The following is a 12857-nucleotide window of genomic DNA, read 5'->3' as shown; positions in this document are numbered from 1 at the left end:
TACGCCACCTTAGATTAGAGCTACATACAGCCATTACTGATAGATATCCCTATTGATTTTGGAATATTGTTCCCATTGATTTTCCCATTTTGTCCCAGGTTGAATTGTTTTTAGTAATTTATATGGTAGTACTATTGGCATCCATGTTCACACGTTTTTTGTTGTTGTTATTGTCACATGACCTGCATATGTATTGCCATACTAGAATATATATAGGCCTATATAAGCTGGTAATAAAGTCCAACAAGTCCAAGTCAAATTGTATAAGCTTGGTATATACATTCTTGTGTCATTGTCTGTAATGTAGCTCAGATATATTATATTGCAAAGTACTGCAGGTGCCCCCAGCATAGGTTCAATCTGATGGCAATGGTTCAGACTGAGGGGAAGGGACTGTTTGCACTTAGTTATTGAAAAGATAAGGCGGTATGAAATCACATACAGGAAGATGCATGGTGCAGAGACAGGTCTCAGACGGTAAAGGAAGGTTCGGAAATCCAGTTTAAGATACACTTGTGCATCCAATGAAGACCCAGCTCTTATTAAAGTTGCCTTTGGATGTTTCAAAGGCTTCAATGGGAAGTTGTTAAGTTGGGAATAGAAATAACAAGCCAGGGGAGAGGACAGACTGCCATCTGTCAAAACAGAAAGGGTTTAGTGTGAGGATAGCTTGGGGCAAAGTGCTAACTAACTTGTGATTTTTTTTGTCTCGCTAAAGATGCATTGTATATGGTAGCCTTGAAATAAATACAACAGGCCCAAGAAGTTGTTCATTAATTTTATATCAATTAACACCACACTGTAAAAAAAATGGCATCCAGTTACCTGTAAGTTATTATAGAGAAAGGCACAGTATGTTACCGTAAATACAAAACTTTACAGTAATGTACTGTTAAAACAGTTCTTTGTGGAATTTATCTTCTTTTGCTGGTTGCAAAATACCCTTTACTCAGTACCTTGTTGAAGCACCTTTGGCAGCGATTACTGCCTCGAGTCTTCTTGATGTGACGCAACAACAATGAGTTTCTCCCATTCTTCTCCGCAGATCCTCTCAATGTCAGGTTGGATGGGGAGCGTCGCTGCACAGCTATTTTCAGGTCTCTCCAGAGATGTTCGATCGGGTTCAGGTCTGGGCTCTGGCTGGGCCACTCAAGAACATTCAGAGACTTATCCTGAAGCCACTCCTGCATTGTCTTGACTGTGTGCTTAGGGTTGTTGTCCTGTTGGAATGTGAATCTTCGCCCCAGGTCTAAGGTCCTGAGCACGCTGGAGCAGGTTTTCATCAAAGATCTCTCTGTACTTTGCTCCGTTCATCTTTCCCTGCCGCTGAAAATCATCCCCACAGCATTATGCTGCCACCACCATGGTTCACCGTATTGTAGGGATGGTGCCAGTGACGGCATTCAGGTCAAATAATTCAATGTTGGTATCATCAGACCAGAGAATCTTGTTTCTCATGCTCTGAGTCCTTTAGGTGCCTTTTGGCAAACTCCTAGTAGGCTGTCATGTGCATTTTTACAGAGGAGGGGCGTCCGTCTAACCACAATACCATAAAGGCCTGATTGGTGGAGTGCCGCAGAGAAGGTTATCCTTCTGGAAGTTTCTCCCATCTCCAGAGAGGAACTCTGGAGCTCTGTCAGAGTGACCATTGGCTTCTTGGTCACCTCCCTGACCAAGGCCCTTGTCCCCTGATTGCTCAGTTTGGGCAGGCGGCCAACTCTAGTAAGAGTCTTGGTGGTTCCAAACTTCTTCCATTTAAGAATGATGGAGGCCACTGTGTTCTTGGGGACCTTCAATGCTGCAGAATTATTTGGTACCCTTCCCCAGATCTGTGCCTCGACACAATATTGTTTACGATCTCTACGGACCATTCCTTCGACCTCATGGCTTGGCTTTGGCACTGACATGCACTGTAAACTATGGGACCTTATATAGAGAGATGTGTGCCTTTACAAATCATGTCCAATCAATTGAATTTACCACAGGTGGACTCCAATCAAGTTGTAGAAATATCTCAAGGATGATCATTCGAAACAGGATACACCTGAGCCCAGTTTCGAGTTTCATAGCAAAGTGTCTGAATACTGTTTTATATTTGTAATACATTTGCAAAACAAATTCGAACCTTTTTTTCGCTTTGTCATTATGCGTTATTGTGTTTAGATTGATGAGGAAAATAATGAACTTCATCAATTTTAGAATAAGGCTGTAACGTAACAAAATGTGGGAAAAGTGAAGGGGTTTGAATACTTTCCGAATGTGCTGTATGCACGGTATATTCAGTCCTGTAGATTGTATTGCTTTGTTATGAGTGTTTTATCAGACTCAAGGTATGACACAGTGTCTCTCTCTGGGTTGGATTAATAGCAGATGAACATGGTGTACATGTGCTTTCCAACAAGGGAAGAGCTACACTGAACAGTGGTGGTTACAATCTATTGATTTATGCATGTCCCTCGGTGCACTGTCATGCCTCTTTACCCTATGCAATGAATTATCTTTTGCATATAACTTGTTTTCATGTTCTCCTGCAGGGCAAAGCAGCTGTGGTTTGTTTCTGGTGAAACTGCTCTGCTTGAAAATGTTTGCAAAAACTGAAGTCAATATTTTGTTCCCTCCTCCTGTAGCCTATAATCCTCACTGGGGTTTGTATGTGTACATCGGTAGCATATGTTCTTGATATTTCTAGCAGTGATAGTCAATATATGTAATTGCCATTGTTCGTCCAATCTGGCTAACCCAAAAAGGAAACCAGTGGAGCTCAGGCATCTCCGGTCTCCCATGATGAAGATGGAGGTTAACTTTGACCCACAGACAGAGTGGGCGGGGATACTTGTCTAATTGAATTACTGTCTTAATCACACTCCCAGCTTGTAAATATTGTTCTCCCCCTCAGTGTCTTCAGTTCACACACATTACACATGATTTTACCTCAACTTTGAATTAGCAAAATAAGAACAGTAAATGGTTTTTATTTAATGATATAAGTCCTATAATGGTATTTCACCTGATTAAGTTTAAAACAATCTTAGTTAACCTAGAACTAAAGTCTTGCGTAATTGGTCAGCTGCTCAATTAAGTTCTGGGACCATACATGTTAAGAGAAGGGATTAAGAGATGCTAGAGTGAGGAACAGAACCGGAACAAGGAGCTCCACCCTCTTTCTTCGCAAGATACAGGCAAGTCTATGGGCCGAATGTTCCCTCCCCTTCAGAAATGTGAAAGATGCTAACCCCTGCGAAATACAAATAACCAGTGACAAGAAACCCAAACAGTTAACACGTAAAATCTGTCCAAGAGAGATTAGGTTTTAAATAACTTCTTAGTTTACTATAATTAACAATTGCATTGGTTGCTTGTTTATTGGACTAATGGACGAATTATTAGATATTTTGTTTTAGCTTTCTCACATCACCCCCTGATGGTATATAACAATATAACACAGACTGTAAGTCACAGTACTGTATGTCTGAACATGTGACACAGTACAGGCTTGCTCAGGTCTACAGTACAAAACAGTTGCTGTGTTTGGGCCCATGATATATTCTATGTTGGTAGGCCTAAGAATATGTATCCAATTATGATGACCACATGAGGTCATACAGTACATTTTACAGTGTAATCTAGAGGCATGATTTAGGTGAGGAAGGACAGAGGCTTGGTGGAAAAAACACTTGTCTGTGAGTGTTAGTTAAGGCCACAGTCATGTCACTTATTACATCGTTCTGGAATGAGCTGCGAAAAAATGTCTGCCAACCCCACTCCCTCTCCCGCCCTTCCACCGAGGGCAAGAGTTATGGGGAGTTTGAGCATGTTACACATTGTACTCTGCAGATCAAAAGCAGTTTATGGCTATTCAAGATTGGTATTTTTTCTAAATCTGTTTTGTAGTCACACTGGCTTTACATTTCTGGTCCCCAAATCTCTTGGCAAGATTATTTAATTTCACTTATTTGTGATTTAAGACACTATTCCAAATGAATTTCCATGAAAGACCAATTTCTTCCAAATGGATATATTAAATTATTTATTTTTCCTTGATTAGGCTTTGCCAAGTAATTTGAGAGCTTAAATTAAATTTCCAGTCTTTCATATTCATTCACAAGACATCTTTGGGGAAGGAATTAAAAGTAACTGTTGGTTTCGCGCTTACTGCACAGAGCCACTTATATTAAAACTGACACCTCAAAATGTCCTGGACAGACATTCGGATAGTTGGATTATTATTATTATTATTACATTCAAAATCACCTTTCATGGTAGAGTATCTTAATTGATGTTATCCTTGTAGAGGGTAGTATGACAATAATATGAACAAGCTAAATGTGTCCGTGGCTGATTCCAATCTGCAGAGTTTAAAATGTATGGCCACCATTGACCCTCATTGCTTTGCTGGCTTCCTCAAGAGAACCTGCTGTGGGCTGTGTGCCAATCGCTTTCAAATTTAAAGAGGTGATGAGGAAACTACCCAGAGGAGACAAGAAACACATCAGTTCTAGCACAATAAGACTTCTCTCTTTCTTCCATCTAACCTCTCCATTTTAGCAAACCTCCTGAGCACTCATTTCCAGCCACTTTAACCTGTTCTTGTGTTGGGGGACTTATGTCGTCATGAGTCAGTGGAGACGTAACTAACAGTGGGGATTATGTTTAAGGAAAGCCTGGGTAAATTGATTGCACTGAGAACTGGGCATTCTGACTTAAATTTCACCAAAGCCTCCACTTACGAACGAAAATCAAGAATTTGTCAAAGCAAGCTGCGTATAATGAGGTGAAACAGAACAAATCCTTAGAGGTGGCAGTCACGGATAGTCCTGTGCTTCTATGAGGTGTGAACGACCAGCGGACTGTTCTTGGCTGAAGATTTCAACCACAGTACATGAGAATGACACCTTGTTGGAAACTGTATCATGGACAGTGATGGCACTAAGCAACATGAGCGGCTGCTTAGGGCCCCGCGGCCACTAGTGGGCCCCCGACCAAAAACGAAAACAAGTCAGTCGTGGTTTCAACTTACTGTTTAGGTTTAGAATAATAGATAATCACTCAATTAGCCCATGTCAGCTAACATTTTATAGATTGCTAGGTAAGTTAGTCAAGACAGCTATCTAAACCTTGTAGTAATCATGGCGTAATTACTGATAGGGTACGCAAGGCAGGTGCCCAGGGTCCCTGATTATGTTAGTCACTTTACACTCAGATGGCAAAATGTGTAGAATTTCAGGAAATTTGCTATAAAACTGCAACGTTTTCTCTCCACCCCATAAAAGTTTTTTTAATTGCAGAAAATTCACAAAGAAGGGAGCCACAAAAATGATTTGCCGCGAGGTAGGGAAGGCCCCCAACCAAACTTTGGGATCCCAAAACGCTACAGCCAGCCCTGATCATGGATATCAGTATGTTCAGAAGGTTTGCTATGTGAGCATTAAGCATAGCTCTGCTTGTGGTTGCTCGGAGAGAGAAAAAAGAGAGCCAAAGGGGTGGGGGAGGGTAGCATAATTTTCTTGCAGGACAACTGCATGCTTGGTGGGCTCTTTTGATGGTTCTGAACTTGGGGTGAGTGTAAGTACAACACTGTATTTCCTTCGTCAAATCTGTCAGAATGTCACATAACTCTATCGCACCTGACATGCACTTTCAGGGATGGAGGGGAGGGAGAACAGACATGCCCCTGTGGGATCAATCACTAGATCATTACAACCCTTTAAAAAGAACTGACAAGTGACAGAGGAAACAAAACAATGGACAGCCTTATAGTGTTGGGTAGCCTATATTCTTTATTTCTTTATTTTACCCCCCTTTTCAAACTTGTCTCATCATTGCAACTCCCCAAAGGGCTCGGGAGAGGCGAAGGTCGAGTCATGCATCCTCCGAAACATGACCCGCCAAACCACTCTTCTTAACACCCACCCGCTTAACCCGGAAGCCAGCTGCACCAATGTGTCAGAGGAAACACCGCTTAACTGACAACTGAAGTCAGCCTGCAGGTGCCCGGACCACCACAAGGAGTTGCTAGAGAACGATGAGTCATGTAAAGCCCCAACGGCCAAACCCTCCCTTAATCCGGACTATGCTGGGTCAATTGTGTGCCACCCTATGGGACATCCGGTCATGGCTGGTTGTGACACAGCCTGGGATCAAACCCGGGTCTGTAGTGACTCCTCAAGCACTGCGATGCAGTGCCTTAGACCGCTGTGCCACTCGGGAGGCTATATTCTAAAAGCTCCACAAGTGCTGTGTATGTGGATAATCAATGAGGATAAGAGAATAACGGCAATGTTACAGCTGCTTCACGGCCCGGGCCTCTAGGTATGATATCAAAAAAAGAACTGTAAAAAAAATCTGCTGATAAACATTAGGCCTTTTTTCTGCCTTTCTGTTGGAACTGTCCCTTTCATTTTCTGTCTGACATTTTCTGTCTGACGTTAAGCTGTTCGCTGTCTCAGAACCTGTTCAGCTGGCGAGTGAGAGATCCCCCTCCCGCAAAAACAGCTGGGTCTGATCTACTTAGTTAACTGACTTTCATTGAACAACAAAAGAAAAACAGGAAAACAAACTGTGAGTGGGGTGTCTCGCTTCCTCTTCCGTCTATGATAACATGACAACACCTCCACACTGAAGTCAGGGATCAATGCAATAAAGGGATGTGGTCAGCCTGGTTCACACACTACAGACAGTGGATGGAATGCTGCCCTGTAGAGCCTCCCTCCCTGTTAGCATTGACCACCACAACACGACTCTCAACATGACTTTAACACGGGCCACTGACTGGTGGTTATGAAAGGGACCATCTACAGGAGGCCATTCTCCCCTGTAAGGGGGAGCACTGTCTAGTCCTCCCTGGGCTGACCTTCCACAGCTCCAATATTACTGCCCCCGGCCCCCTGCATGGCCCCTGGTCTGTAAATCCCCCATCTGAGTCTGCACATGGGGACGGATTGGGTTCCAGGGCCACCTCTCTCCCTGTACTGACCCGGCCCATAAACAGGGGCTTTCATAAGAGATCACAGGTGCTTATTTACAAAATGGCAGTTTTCTTCATAATTCAATGTTACTGCATTACCAGATCTTATCACAGGGCCAGTATCATATTCCTGAAGTTTTAGACTTTAATGAAAGATGCTTTGCATCTGGCTGCAGGTGGCTAAACCAACTAGACCAGGACTCCTGCTGGTCTTTGTCAGGCAATACCAGAGAAAGACATACGGCAGGTATGTGGTCAGTGACAAGGATAGGGATTTTAAATGGAAATGCTGTTGCAAAATTTGTAAAGTGATGTGTTCATAAGCAACCAATCCAGTAGCTATATTTTCATTTCGGCTCTGTAATATTTCATTTCCAGGTTGGTTCACTTGTAAGATTGACAACATTGTTTGCTGGTTTCACTATAATATCTAATGTCTATATTTGTAGGCAAAATATTACTTTGTATTACTGTTTAGTTTTAATTGTAATCAAACTAGCTTATATGTTGTAAACATTTTGGTAAATAAAGCTAAAGCCTGTCTTTTTACATGTTTTGGAAGAGATGTAATTTCAGCCAGCTATGGATCATTAAAAAGAGATCATATTAAATATCACTTCTTGAGAGGGAGAGCGAAAGCGAGAGAGAAATAAAGAGGAGATTTGTCCGTCAATTCTGAGTGACCCAATCCCCTTAGCCTAACGAAAAAGAGGAGAGAGAGGGTTGAGGTCAGCTTTCTGTAAATCTGCCGATGAAATGTTGACAAAACAGCCAATTTTCTCTAATTTCATCGCAGCCTTCTTTCAACAGCCCAGTCACTCAGAACCCCTTCATTTAAAATAGCAACCTTTGACACGTACCTCATCCCTGACTTCTTTGGCCTGGCAGAAAGACGTAACAGTTGTGTCTTTCAGGTCAGGTGGATGCCGTTTAAGTCCTTGGCTTCATAAAGGCGGCCTTTGTCTCTTTAGCCTGCTCTCCTGGGCTCGAGTAAAGGGATAAGAAATGTAGTTAATAGCTCAGGATTGGCCTAATCATCAGCTGCCATTACTGCTCCAATATCAGCAGGGATGACAGACTTATCAATAACAAAGGCCCAGCTGAACCCTCCACCAGTCCGTCATCTTGATCTCTGCTCCACTAAGCAGGTCTTTCATTTGGGCTAAGCACCGGGCAGCACACCTCTCCTTCTCTTCATGGTGTGCCAGATATCACTCATCCCCACAGGCCTCTCTGTGTTTGCTGAAAGCCCAGGCCATAATTTCCACAATTTGCCTTAATTTCTTAGGCAAATGCAATATGATACATTTGAAGACAAAGCATTTAGAGCTTCATTATCATTTGTATCCACGCACCTCTAATTATGATTTTTCTGAGAGTAGTGTGCCGTACCTTTGTTCATCTTTGGTAGTTCAGATTTTCAGATCAAATTAAGATATCTAAGCTATTCATTTTCACCGAGGCGCCTAAATATTGAAAGGGACAGATAAAGTGCTAAACAAAAGATGCAAATGCATGGTTTTTCTTTTAGAATCATTAGAATAATTTGCTCTAGTCTTGAACAATGACAGGGGAAATATGCGGTATGCTTTCTCTCTCTTTATAAATAATGGCAACATTTTCTTTGCTGATATCAGCTACAACCTCCCCCAAACCCTCAACGTCTTCAAGGAGTAACCTGAGAGGGCTGAGAGGTGCTCCCACACCTGGCCGAGCTGGCCCTTTCATTGACAGTCATGGTGAGGACCAGGCACTGACAGACTCAAACACCTGCTATTGGGAAATATGTTCTCCATCAGTGAGCTATAGCTTCTCTCTGGACTAGAGGACTGGGAGGCCATTGTTCCTCCTGAGTACTGACAGCCAAGTTATTTCTGGACTCTTGCTGCACATGGAGTACAATGTGTTATTCATGTTGTATTTACAAGGAGACAAATGGAATGTTCTCCATTGCTATTAAATGTTATTAAAGTGTAAACCATTTCCTTGCATGTCAAGATGTTGTAGTTCAATTATGTTTGATATTGAAAATTAAAGTGACAGTTGTATGACAACTGCTCAGGTTATTCTGTTTTTATTCTGAAACAAAGCATATGTTCATTTTTTTTTTTTTGGGGGGGGGGGGGGGGTGAATGTTCTATAGTCAAAACAAAACAGTAGAGCCCCCTATTCCTTCACACTGATACCTGAGATCATGACTTTGAACAGATCCTAGCAGCCTTTGCTCCCCAAAGATTTAAGGAGGGGGGTTATTGCGGTATTTGCTAAGTCATCTGGAATAATACAAAAATAAGTGAGGCATCTCAGAGCCTCAAGCCACCCCACCTGGAGCCTGATCCTTGCCACAACACCACTCAAACCCAGTCCCATTAGTTTACTGCCAAAAAGTTATTGGTCAAGTAGCCTAAATGGCACTGAAACAAACAAAGCCCTTTTTCAAGAAAGATTACAACTTCAACAGGAAATCCTTTGATTAGGAGGCTGCTTGAAATGTTATCAATACCATGATCACCCCTGCAGGTCAACAAAACCATTTCTAATCACCATACCTTGGCTGCACCTTCAGTTCTGTGTCGATCTCTTGAAAAAAGCAAATTACTGTTGAGAATAGAGGAGCAACTTGTTTAACAAGGAGCATGTGCAATGACAGAGCGATTCTGTTCCTTATGTCGATCATCCACCTGCACCCAGATTAGGTAAGATATTCACTAGAGCTGCCAAGTTGTCCCTCACACAGAATGAGAAAAAATACACACAGGATCACATTCAGCCCTCTCGTCCATAAATACTGTAGGTCAGGAAGGACAGAGACTGCTATAGTCTAAAAGAAAAGAGCTATTCCATTCTTGTTTTATAGGAAGGATATAAAGCCATTTATATTTTTTATTACAATCATTACAAATTCAGGTTTGTAAGCTTTAGTTTGTACATCATCAAAAAGAAAACGTTGCAGCCATGCACTAACTTTCCAATAACAACAAGGTTGTCCATTTGCTACACTCCAAAGTCTACTGTGTAGTGTATAGCACACAAAGAGTATTTCTGTTTTGAAAGATGTTCATTATTTTGTGTTATCACATTTCCAAATTGACTCCAAATTGATGTATTGATGTCTGTCTTTCACAGAAATATTTACTTTTGACAAACATGTTATATACAGTACATAGCTCCATACATATGCAAGATTTCAAACTCGCCTCTTTGCATATATTGGTCAATATCCAAGTAGAGAGAAACTAAACGTAGCTTCTGTTTTTTGGATGAATGTTTATTTTGTATTATGGTTAATATGTAAAAATAGATTTGGTTGAGGTGACACAGTTAATTTGACACAACTCTGTTATCTGCAATTGCTACATTAGATCATATGCACAACACTATGTACTGCATTAACTGTAATTATAATTGTAATTATAAGTGGCTACCGAGTGGTGCAGCGGTCTAAACACTGCATCTCAGTGCTAGAGGCGTCACACAGATCCTGGTTTGATTCCAGGCTATATCCGGCCATGATTGGGAGTTCCATAGGGCGGTGCACAATTGGCCCAGCATCGTTCGGCCGGGGTAGGCCGTCATTGTAAATAATAATTTGTTCTTAACTGACTCGCCTAGTTAAATAAAGGTTAAATAGAAAATACAAATAATTGAGAAGCTAGACTGATTCATTGGAAATTAAAACTGCAAATCACTTTTGCATTTCAACACTCTAAATCAGGAGGGAGGGACTCCTTATCATACTATTGCATAGCTCTGCGATTTACAGTGTCCTACTGTAAATCAGATTGTGGTGAAGTTACAGTATTGCAGACATACTGTAGCATCAGGCTACACATACAATATCAACAACCACAATTCCATTGAATTTTCAGATAAGCATGTATTTTTAAAGAGAAACATCTCAAAGTAATGACACAATATAATTATTGTGACCTTTCCTTTCCTCTGTTTTGCTTTCAAATAACTATATCTCTATTTATCCTTACTATTTTCTTTGCTCCCTGTTGTTCCATATAGATTGTTATTCCACAGCCCTCTCTTTAGTCAGTGGCACCCCATGCTGGAGAGACTACAGAACTACATGCAGTACCTTTATGACTGGTTCATAAAGGGTGGATCATTGACTTATTTATTTATTTAACCTTTATTTAGCTAGGCAAGTCAGTTAAGAACAAATTCTTATTTACAATGACGGCCTACCAAAAGGCAAAAGACCTCCTGCGGGGACCTGCGCCTGGGATATAAAATAAAAAATAAATACAATATAAATATAGGACAAAACACATCACAACAAGAGAGACAGCACAACACTACATAGAGACCTAAAACAACAATATAGCAAGGCAGCAACACATGACAACACAGCATGAAAGCAACACAACATAACAACAACATGGTAGCAACACAACATGGTAGCAGCACAAAACATGGTACAAACATTATTGGTCACAGACAACAGCACAAAGGGCAAGAAGGTAGAGACAAAAATACATCACACAAAGCAGCCACAACTGTCAGTAAGAGTGTCCATGATTGAGTCTATGAATGAAGAGATTGAGATAAAACTGTCCAGGTTGAGTGTTTGTTGCAGCTCGTTCCAGTTGCTAGCTGCAGCAAACTGAAAAGAGGAGCGACCCAGGGATGTGTGTGCTTTGGGGACCTTTAACAGAATGTGACTGGCAGAACGGGTGTTGTATGTGGAGGATGAGGGCTGCAGTAGATATCTCAGATAAGGGGGAGTGAGGCCTAAGAGGGTTTTATAAATAAGCATCAACCAGTGGGTCTTGCGATGGGTACAGAGATGACCAGTTTACAGAGGAGTATAGAGTAGAGTGATGTGTCCTGTAAAGAGCATTGGTGGCAAATCTGATGGCTGAATAGTAAAGAACATCTAGCCGCTCGAGAGCACTCTTACCTGCCAATCTATAAATTATGTCTCTGTAATCTAGCATGGGTAGGATGGTCATCTGAATCAGGGTTAATTTGGCTGCTGGGGAGAAAGAGGAGAGATTACGATAGAGGAAACCAAGTCTAGATTTAACTTTAGCCTGCAGCTTTGATATGTGCTGAGAGAAGTACAGTGTACCGTCTAGCCATACTCCCAAGTACTTGTATGAGGTGACTACCTCAAGCTCTAAACACTCAGAGGTAGTTATAACACCTGTGGGAAAAAGGACATTCTTCTTACCAAACCACATGACCTTTGTTTTGGATGTGTTCAGAACAAGGTTAAGGGTAGAGAAAACTTGTTGAACACTAAGAAAGCTTTGTTGTAGAGCATTTAACACAAAATCCACGGAGGGGCAAGCTGAGTGTAAGACTGTATCACCTGCATATCACCTGCATATGTGGTATGATAAAGGAGAGCTGCTTTAGACAGGCAGGCCAATTCTGATAACTATTTTCCAGTAATTGGTCTTTCGACCAATCACATCAGATCTTTTCAGAGCTGATATGACTGGTCAAAAGACCAATTACTGAAAAAATATCAGAATTGGCCTGCCTGTCAAAAGCAGCTCTCCTTTATCATACCACACACGTGGTGATCTATTTCTGCCCAGAAGAATTAACCCTAATTTCAAAACACAATGTCTCTCATATGTCCTAACTGCAATGATATGTGATAAGCTATATTCTACTGTCTGGAGATTTTTTTGATATGCTGTAGGCAAGCCTTATTAATATAATTTAAAAAGTGTATGAAGCATAGATTTTGTAGGGAAGGCCCCATAGGCCATGTGCTTGCGCATCTAAACAGCAGTATAGAAATGCATTTTGTGACCCAACAACCCACACATAAACTTCTTAATTACTGTGATTAACAACTTTGAACCTAACTCAAACAGATAGTTATTTGTACCATAATGTGATCGGGGCGGCAGGTAGCCTAGTGGTT

Source organism: Oncorhynchus mykiss, chromosome 6, assembly GCF_057628025.1.
Source record: "Oncorhynchus mykiss isolate SJ-2025 chromosome 6, ASM5762802v1, whole genome shotgun sequence".
Lineage (NCBI taxonomy): Eukaryota > Metazoa > Chordata > Actinopteri > Salmoniformes > Salmonidae > Oncorhynchus > Oncorhynchus mykiss.
Note: the sequence above shows the minus strand (reverse complement) of the source record.